This window comes from Canis aureus, chromosome 37 (genome assembly GCF_053574225.1).
Source record: "Canis aureus isolate CA01 chromosome 37, VMU_Caureus_v.1.0, whole genome shotgun sequence".
Classification (NCBI taxonomy): domain Eukaryota; kingdom Metazoa; phylum Chordata; class Mammalia; order Carnivora; family Canidae; genus Canis; species Canis aureus.
In genome coordinates, this window is record NC_135647.1 from 24,608,196 (window position 1) to 24,618,366 (window position 10,171).

The 10,171-nt window shown below is 58.7% G+C and overlaps 1 long non-coding RNA gene across 2 annotated transcripts; it reads left to right on the forward strand.

Annotated features, from left to right (window-relative positions):
* The first annotated feature begins 4,891 nt into the window (after positions 1-4,891).
* On the forward strand, positions 4,892-7,382 carry LOC144306359 (uncharacterized). 2 transcript variants are annotated; one of them, XR_013373428.1, is made up of 3 exons: positions 4,892-5,595; positions 6,298-6,366; positions 7,089-7,382. It is a non-coding gene; the product is annotated as an uncharacterized LOC144306359 (long non-coding RNA). The 2 variants fall into 2 exon arrangements; XR_013373429.1 differs by lacking the exon at positions 4,892-5,595 and adding an exon at positions 5,726-5,768.
* Positions 7,383-10,171: the final 2,789 nt, after the last annotated feature.

Genomic DNA, 10,171 nt, shown 5'->3' on the forward strand with positions numbered 1-10,171 from the left:
TCGCCAACACACGTCTCCAGCATGACTGCCTGAAGGGACTCTTGCCGCCGTATTTTTAAAAAACTATTGAAAAGGCAGTTAGCATGTTTAAGTCCTACATTCCCCCCACGCAGTCGTGTTGTCTGTGCGTGTCACCTCTTTGCCTAACGCCACCTCACTTTGTATGCTGACCGTATGTTTAGAACACATGGAGGGAAGCAGCATCGATACGTAGGCGGCACCGTGAACGCCATCAGTCGGGTTCTCCCCTAACTGGGTCCTCCCCACCCCACCCCGCATCTCTGTTCGCACGGGGAAACATGGGGAAGACAGTGTTCTCACTCACTTCCCACGGAGGCTCTGCTGGGCTGGGTGGGGGGGCCTGCACGCAGATGGGGGGGGGGGGGTTTCTCTCCCTCTGTTGGGTAGCTCTTAACAGCTCCTGATTCCAAATGACATATGTTATCACCTGAAAATAAGTGGTCCCCAACCCAGAAAAATGGGATCAACGAGGGGTCACAGGATCCTAGAGACTCCCGGAGGCACCGTCCAAGAGGTCACTGTGGACATCCTGACGGTCCCCACCAGGGCTCACAGTCAAGGCCACCGGTGGAGGTGACCATGGGGGCGATGGCGGCTCCGCGAGCTGCCCCGTCTAGGTGCACGTGCCATCTGTGGGACGATGGGGGCTCCGCGGGCTGCCTGTCTAGGTGCACAGGTGCCATCCGTGGGGCGATGGGGGCTCTGTGGGCTGGCCGTCTAGGTGCACGTGCCATCTGTGGGACGATGGGGGCTCCGCGGGCTGCCCGTCTAGGTGCACAGGTGCCATCCGTGGGGCGATGGGGGCTCTGTGGGCTGCCCGTCTAGGTGCACGTGCCATCTGTGGACGATGGGGGGCTCCGCGAGCTGCCCGTCTAGGTGCACAAGTGTCATCCATGAGCTATGGGGGCTCCGCAGGCTCTCAGTCTATGTGCACAGGTGTCCTGTGTTGCCCTGTGCCAGGTGCCCCCCAGCAGCCTCCCCCGGGGAACTGAGGACAGGGCACAGTGCAGGGTCTGCTCACTCTGTTTTTGCTCCCTTTGCCACTTTATCTCCTCTGTCAGTAGCTCTGGAGCGGGTGCTGACTGACTCAATTTCCCTGAGGCTGAGCCCAGCATTGTTTGGGGCTGCTGAGGGACAGGCCCACTGAGTCCCGCTTCCTGAGCAGACGGGACAGCCCGCTGGTTTCTTCTTGTCTCTTATCGGCCCTTGTCAGTAAGGAGCGGCCTGGCTGCAGCTTGGGTTTGTGCTGATAGCCAGCAGCAGGATGCGAAGGGGGAATGTTCCATACGGTTCTTAGGCCGTGGCCTCCGCACGGAGACTCCCTCCCTCTCTGGGGAGGCTCCTGGGCGCAGGGCTTTAAACTGCCCCGTGGGACACATACCACATTGCAGACTTTCTCAGACTTTCTCATTCTTACCGACTCCCGGCTGCACGTCCTGAATCTTGACTGGGATACTCTGAATGACTTTAAGGCTTGGTCCATTTTGCTGGTTTGTTTTTGCTGGATTTTTTTTTTTTTTTTTTTTTTTTTGGTTTTTTTGTTTTGCTTTGTCTTGTTCTTAGCATTTCTTCGTCTCTAAAAAGAAGCATTTCCCCAAGAGTAAAGTTTTCCTGCTCACTCTCACATTAGCATAAAGTTAGATCAAGAACCAAATTTGTTTCATTCTTTTATTCCCTTGGAACCTGAGCTATTCCTCAATATTTTTTTTCTGAAAAGTATAAGGAAAGAAATGAATATCCAGTGTTCCTCACAGCTCCATATTTTAAACTCTTGAAGATGTGTAACCAGGGCTTTTACTGGGTCTTAGTTTTCTTTATAACATCCCCTGTCTATACATCTTCTCCTTATTTATAGCACTCAAGAGTCAATTTATTTCAATATGCACATTAGAAATTTAACAACCATCCTGCCAAAAGAGCTCACGCTTTCAAAATGTTTCTCCACCTAAACAGATGTGCTTTGCAAACCTCACAGGCTGACCTGTTGAGAAACATCGTAACCAACACATAAATTGAAATAAATATTAAAATTTCCCCAACACAACCGCAGTGAAAAGGGGAGACAGAGAGCATGACTCCATGAACTTTGAGAAGTTATCCTATGCCATCAGTCTATTTAAGAGCAGTCCCCACAGTGATTTTAGGGAAAGTGGGTGGGTGTCAAAGGCATCTAATGTGTTAAACAACCCTCAAAATTAAAAAAAAGGCTGGGGGCGGGGGGGGGGGGGTGAAGGGAGGAAAGAAAACTAACCGGTGTAATTTAAAGATGTGTCGTTATCTTGATGGAGATAAAAAGGCACCCAGGAGATCTGAGGAAAGGGGACTGTAGTTTGAGTAGAAGATAATAGCACAGCATGGTGTCTCCTTTTCTGGATTTTATGTTAACTACTGTGGGCTCAGGAACTGGCTTAATGACTTTTCCAGGATTTGGGTCTGGCCCTTTATCAGTTCACTATAACAAGAACATAAGCCAGGAAAGCCTGAAAAATTGCTGCAGCAAAACATGCCCTCCTACCGTGCTGCTGTTTGCAACCGGGCCATTGGCATTGGGCCTGTAGGGTTTATGCCTCGACAGCCGCGGCCGAGGACAGCTCCTGAAGGTCTGCGAGGCAGCGGTCATCAGGGAGCCCCGGAGAAAGACAGGGGCTCCAGGCATCTGGGACATGCACGTTTCCTCCTCGCTCACGCTGTTGTGCTGCTGTAAAATGCTCAGCTAAACCTAATTGAATTTGACAATAATAAATCACATGTTGAAACTGTATAGCTCACCTAAGGAACAGCAATGGAAACACTGAAGACACCAGAAGCCAGAGTTCAGGAAATGTCATATTCACATAGAAATGCTTTAAATTTTTCCCAGAGCTTTATTGTCTCTTTTTTAAAGAAAAGCTCCAGACCACCCAGCGCACAAAGTCCATCTTGGAAACTGTACATAAAATCTTCTCTTTAATCAGCTCTTGCCCCTGTTGTCATCCTACGACTCTAAGCCTATAAATAAAGAAGGAACTGAACTGTCAAAAATGAAGCAAAGAACAAAAATAGATGAATCATTCTCTCTCGTCCCGAGGAGCTGATCACGCCCTCGTGGAGAAGGTTTGTGAAATGTAAAAGGAAACTATATTGTGACCTCATCTGACCCCCGCCACCCCATTGCTCCACACAGTCCTGCGAGCAGAGCAGCTAGTTGCTGACGTCCGTCCAGGTAGGGATCAAGCTCCAGGGCCCCTTCTCTCTTCACGTGCCGAAGAAGCTTCTTGAAGCTTCCATAAGGAGGCGGCCCTGCGTTCTAGGTCTGCGCTGTCATTCCAGATCCACCGGCGCTCCCGTGCCACACCGTCCCCACGCCACCCTCCAAGTGCACCCTGTGCCCCAAACCCTGCGGCCTCAACCATTTGCTGCCTCTTCTCTCGAAAGGACACAACAGAAGGAAGTTAGAAGGTCCTTCAGGGAAGGGGAGGTGTGGGACAAGCCGGACGCCCCACGTTGAGGGAGGCACAGGACAAGTCTCGATGCTAGCTCCCGGCAGCTGGCGCAGAGAGCTGCTGCTTGGTTCTGGTGGAACCTCATCCTTTTCCTTCACAAGGGCTCTTGGTCTAATTAAATTTCAGGGAGACAGAGCCTTGGCAGAAGGTTAAAGTTAGCTGCTAGGCTGGAAGGAGGAGGTGGGCTCAAAACTAAATTGGGAAGTTGAACAGGGTGCGTCTCTGGTTTCAATGAAATACTTTTACGGCGTATGGTAGCGATGTCTGTGTCTGAGCTTTGGAGAGCAGTTTTCTTTCTCCTTAATTGTAGTTCCTAGTTGTTTTTATATTATGAGCTACTTGTAGGAAAATACAGGAAACATAATTACAATACAATGCTCCCTTTCCCAAGCCTACTGAGATCATTTGAAGCCAAACTGGGTTTTAGGGTTTTGCTAACCATAAGGTCAGAGCCATGAATTGCATCCTATGCAGTGCTGGTTGATTTACAGCAAGTGCTGCGTGATTAAACACTGACCACGTTACTTGGAGCTACGCAACGGCTATAGAATCGAGGAGGGCGGTGTTGCTTCATGACACCACGTTTCACAGCTCTCGGGGGGGAAAAGAATGACCATCTTTGTGTGACGCTTAGAGTAAAATAGAGAAGTATTGTGGAAGTACATACAAGTTTATTTAGGGAGAGGAAAGAGAATTTAATTTGTTTTTCCACTTGTATTTCCAGCTCCATGCGGTGTTGAATTGCTCATTATTAACTTCTGTATCCTACCTTTCCTGAAAAATCTGTATATGGACTGTCAGGAGCAGCAGAAATAACTTTAGTTTTACTATTATCAACACTCGGGAGAGGAAATCAGTACCTCGGCGTATTGTGAGATGCAAAGCCTTTGGGAGTTTGAGTTGTTCAAGCCTAAAAAGTAATGATGGCTGATGGAGAATGAGGGCTGTTGAGCTTACTCTGTCAGAGAAGGGGCCCAAAGGCACAGTAAGGAGCCCCCCTCACCCCAGGGGCGTCCATTCCCAGCGCCATGGCCCTGGATGCCTGACCCGCCCAGAGCTGGACGCCCAACCAAACCCCATATACACTGTTTCTTCCTCTACCTGCGCGCCTGTGATAAAGTTTAATCTCTAAATTGGCACATAAGAAATTAATAATGAATCATAAATAGAATAATTATAACAATATACTGTAATAAAAGTCACATGAATCCACGGGGTGTGGCTGTCTCGAAACACCTTCCCATAGTACTTCGGCTTTTTCAAACTTGTGATGATGTGAGATGATAAAATGCCTGGTGATGAGAGGAAAGGCTGTCAGGCGAGGCTACTGCTGACCTTGTGCCAGAGGGGTGGGGGGGCTGCTCTGGGCCCGGGAGGGGGGGGCCTACTCTGGCCCAGGGGGCTGCAGCCTCACAGGTGATGCTCCGCAAAGCCGGACTGCTGTGCTCTCATCCACAAGAGCGTCCCGACAGCCTTGGATGGGGAGGTCTTAGCCGTGACCAGGGCCCTGCCCAGCCCCTGTGCCCCTGTCAGCCTGAGTCCCCTGCCCCGCTACCCTTCGGGGACTCCGACAGAAATCCCTGGGGGGGCTTGCCGCAGCAGGTGCATCACCCATCTGTTGCCTTCACCCCATGCAGCTGGTTCAGGTGGCTCTAACATTGTGTGTAGCCGGGAACCTTCTCCGGGGGGTGTTTACTGTGGTTGAGGCTCCCCGTCAGGCTGCCTCCCATTCTTCCGGGTTCAGGACCCGCCTTGTGCACCCTTGGATGAAAGCATTTGCACCCGCGGAGCTCGATGCCCATCTCCCCCCAGAATGGTCTCTTTTCCTCCTCTCTTCCTCCCTCCCTTTCTTTCTGTTTCCGAATCATCCTGGAATTCTCATCTTGGTTTTCTCCTCGGTGGTCTGCAGAGACCTGTACTAAGAGGCGGTGGTGAGGGCACCGAGCAGGATCGCACCCTGTCCTGCGGCCAGTCCTGCAGGCAGTCGCCCTCCTGGGAGGCCTCCGGAAGGGCCGGCGCTGCCCCAAGCAGCTGCAGGGCGAGGCCCGGGGCCACCCCGTGGTCGGTAGTGCATGTAGACGCGGACACCTCGGTGTGTGAGGAGGGTGGAGGCCCGCGGGGGCAGGGTGGCGGCTGGGCCTTCCTGCGCGGGAGCCGGGCTCCGCCTGCCAACACCTTGCTGGGGGAGAGGGGAGCGGATGGGGGAGCACAGGCCTGTCCGTCTCCCGGCGGTGGCCGTGAGCTTCGGTTTCCTTTTACGTGCCTGTGGGTGTGCAGCCCCCTCCCCCGTGCGAGCCCTCGGGGTCCCAGAGCTCGAGGCCCCCCCCCCAGGTCGCCTGGATGAGGGCACCAGCGCCCGCTGCGGGCGCGGGCACTGGAGTCGGGGTGGGGGGCACTTGTGTCCGGGAGGGAAGGGGCAGGGGCACTGGGGTCGGAGGGGGAGGGGGGCGGGCACTGGGGTCTGGGGGGAGGGGGCACTGGGGTCGGGGGTGCACTGGTGTGGGGGGCAGGGGGCGGGCACTGGGGTCCCGCCGGGGTCCTCGGCGGTGCGCCCCGCCCCGGGAGGGGAGCGGCGGGAGGGCCGGGGTGGGGGCGGCGGGGTGTCCGCTCCTGCCCCGCCGAGGAGAGAGCGCAGGGATTCGGAGCAGTGGCCACAGCGGCCCCGGGTCCCCGGCACTCGCCGCGGGGCTGTCAGGTCCCCACCCGGGGCGCGGCGGCCGACGGGAGGGGCCGGGAGCCCTCGGCCCTCGCCCTGCGCCCTGCGCCGCCCGCCCAGCGCCGCCCCTCCCCGCAGGACTTTCTGCAGGGCGACTGCTCCAAAGCGAAACAGAAGCTGAGCTGGAAGCCCCGGGTCGCCTTTGATGTGAGTGCCTGCCCTCCGGCTGGGGCCGCCGTGGGGGGGGGACGGGGGGATGCGGGGGGGGGGGGAAGGGGGTGCCCGGGGTGCCGGAGGGAAGGGGGTGCCGGGGGGGGGCGGGGAAGGGGATGCCCGGGGTGCCCGGGGAGGAAGGGGATGCCCGGGGTGCCGGGGGGGGGGGGGGGGGGGGGGGGGAGGGGGTGCCCGGGGTGCTGGAGGGGAAGGGGGTGCCCGAGGTGCCGGAGGGAAGGGGGTGTCGGGGGGGGCGGGGAAGGGGATGCCCGGGTGCCGGGGGGGGGGGGGAGGGGGCGGGGGGGGGGCGGGGAAGGGGATGCCCGGGGTGCCCGGGGAGGAAGGGGATGCCCGGGGTGCCGGGGGGGGGGGGGGGGGGGGAGGGGGTGCCCGGGGTGCTGGAGGGGAAGGGGGGTGCCCGAGGTGCCGGAGGGAAGGGGGTGTCGGGGGGGGGCGGGGAAGGGGATGCCCGGGGTGCCGGGGGGGGGGGGGGGGGGAGGGGGTGCCGGGGGGGGGGGGCGGGGAAGGGGATGCCCGGGGTGCCCGGGGAGGAAGGGGATGCCCGGGGTGCCGGGGGTAAGGGGGTGCCCGGGGTGCCGGGGAGGAAGGGGGTGCCCAGGGTGCCCCCGCCGGAGGGCGCGGGGCGGCCGGGGCGGGGCTGCCGCCCAAGAGCCCCGAGCTCCTCCCTCACCCCCCCACCCCCCCGCCGGGTCCAGGAGCTGGTCCGGGAGATGGTGGACGCGGACGTGGAGCTCATGAGAACCAACCCGAACGCCTGAGGCCCGCCGCGACCCGAGGCCGCGACCCGAGCCAGGAGCGCCCTTCGCCCTTCGCAGCAGGCGGGCCGGACCCGCAGGCCTCGGCGACGCCTCCCCCGCCGCGGGGGATCAGCCAGGTGTCAGCACCGCACTCCCCTGTACTTCAGATTATGTCCTTTGACCACGGAAATCGGGGCCTTTCAAATTGTTTTTCTCTTTTCTTATTAAAAATGGTCTTTCTATGAACTGGCACTAAGTGGATGTCCGTGTGTTCCCTGAGGGATGGAAGCCGCTACGGGGGCTCCAGCAAGACACCCCGAGCCCCCCCCCCCAGCCCCTGCAGGTGGCAGCCCTGCTGGGCCCGCCCCGTCCCTGTCCCGGGTCCCTGCCCGACCTTTCCATCCCCCCTTCTGGTGACAATGGGCCGCTCCCTGCAGCGGAAGGGAACCCAGGTCCCGCAGGAAGGAGGCAGCCCCCCCCCCACTGTAATTAGATCCCGCGGGGCTCCCACCCCTCGGAAGAAGTCTTGAGGAATGGGGTGGGGTGGGGGGCAGAAGGAGAAACCTGGAGGTAAGTGTTGTTAGAACATTCCACCCAAAGCCCCCGAGTTACCCGGAGGTCTCTGAGCCCAGGCCTTTCCTCATGGGCTCGGATTCCTCGCACAACACCAACTCCAAGCACCTCTCAGGACTAGATCACATTTTAAATCTGACTTTAATGTAGTCAACCAATTTATATTAAGTGCCTAATATATGTCGGACACTGCGCACTTGAACTACATCAGTGTTGATTAAAAATTACAATGAAGAGGTGTAAGCTGGGCCTCAGGTCACTGGATCCATTTCCACCGATGCGTCCGGGAGGCAGACCGGCCCTGCCCACGGGCACACACGCTCCTGAGCCCGGCCCGGGGCTGCGCTGAGTGAACCCCGGCAGGTGGACGCCCGTGTGGAGCCCACGAGCGGCACGCAGAGCTTTGTGTACAGGTGTATACTTCTGCATGAAATACAAGATTCTGCCCTAGAATAAATTAGGTCAGAACTCTTCTTTTCCCCCTCACTCCCCCTCCAAGGAAAATAAAATAAAACTTTATAGCAAATGGAATTCCAGCCTTCGCACATGCTCGCGGGAACGCGGGTGAACTATTTCTGAATGTCTTCGCCGGCAGGTTTATGATCCGGGAGGGCCCGGCTGGGCGGCTGGCGGCAGGAAAGAGGGCTCTTTGTGTGGCTGCCCGGCGGTGCAGGGCCCGCTGGCCAGGGCGCCCGCCTCCGCCTTCCACGCAGCAGAACCGGGCGGCGCGCTCCGGGGCGGCCCCAGGACGGGCCTTCTCCCCATCGGGATGCTGCTAAGTGGAAACAGATGGCCCCGGAAGGCCGGGCTCCGGGATGGAGAGGGCCGGTGGGCACACGCGCACACACACACTCACCAATGCATGATCGCACGTTGCCACACAGCCAAACACTCCCATGCACACACACACACACACACACACACAGATACACACAACATGCCAGCTCACGCACTGTCACACACAGCAGTCTCGCAAACACATTCACTCACAAACACTCGAAAACACAACTCACAAACCTGCTATCAGCGGCACAGGGCCACACACGTCCTCTCACAAATCTCACAAATCAACACATTAGCCTTGACCCTGGTGGACAGGCACCTCCTCTTCTCCCCTGACCCCCGAACCTTCCCCTCGCCCCACACGCAGGCCTCAAGGCCATTCAAAGGCCCTGCAGGCTTGCAGTGGCCCCGTGTAATTCAGTGTTTTGAGGCTCCTTAGCCCAAGCCATAACAAGCTCCTTAGGATCAGGAGGGATTCTGGGCAGGGGTTTAATGGGACTGCCGTGGAGTTAGGATGTTACATTCTTCTTCTCAAAGTGGCCTGGAGCAGCAGTTTTTGAAGGACACGAGTATTTTGGGTCGCACGCAGCCTTCTCTCTATTCCTGAAGCCTCACGTGGGGGGAAGGGGTTGGCTCAGTCGGCTTCCTGGTCTCCCACGGTTTAAAAGGTGAAAAGTCAAAATAATAATAATAAATAAATAAATAAAAATAATAAATAAAAGGTGGAAAAGAACATATTTGTTTGCATATCTCTGTTCTCTGCTCTGCGGTTCACGTGGACTTCCCTCCAGTTGTCACAGCCTCTTCCATCTTAAATCTGAATTTCAGGCAACTTCGTCCTCCCTTTTTCCTGCTCTCCCAGCTTTGGCTGTTCAGCTCAAGCTCGGGGAAAGGTCTTCCACCTTGACATACACGTTTCAGGGAAAACTGAGAAAGCCAAAGTGCTTTCAGCGCCCAGCAGCGCGGCAGCGCTCCCAGCCCTGGGCCCGGGGACAGGGGTGCTGGGGACAGGGGTGCCGGGGACCTGCGCGCCGCGGCCGCACCTGCCCTCAGGCCCCAGGACCGGCCCCGACAGCTGCCTGCGGCGGGAGGGCAGCGGCCCGGGCCTGGGGCGCGAGCGCTGCGGGGCCGCGGAGGGAACGGACCGAGACCGCATTTCGGGCCCCTCGGGTCTCGGAGCGGCCCCCGCGACCGCACCCGCTCCCGCACCCGCACCCGCCGCGGGGCCCAGCGACGCCCGCTCGGCCGAGGGACAGCTGCCCGGCGCAGGGCTCCCGGCGGGGCCAGCCTGTGCCTTCGCATCCGGGTGAGCCTTGCACGCGCCGGGACCTTATGTCTGCGGGAGCTTCCCAAGCCCCGGGGAAGGCGTGGCGGCGGCCCGGGCACCTGGGGGGCTGGAGCTCAGCGGGTCCTGCCCGGAACCTGGCTCCCGACCGACGCCCCCGACGCCCCCGGGTCGGCCGGTTCCCACACCCCGCGCTGCAGCCTCCGCCGCCCGCCCGGGTGTGCACGGTGGGGAGGGGGGGACAGAGGGGAGGGGAGGGGGGAGGGGGCACGGGATGGGAGGGGAGAGGGGATGGGGGACAGGGGGACGGGAGGGGAGGGGAGGGGGGACGGGAGAGGACGGGGATGGGAGGGGAGAGGGGATGGGGACAGGGGGACAGGAGGGGAGGGGAGGGGGGACG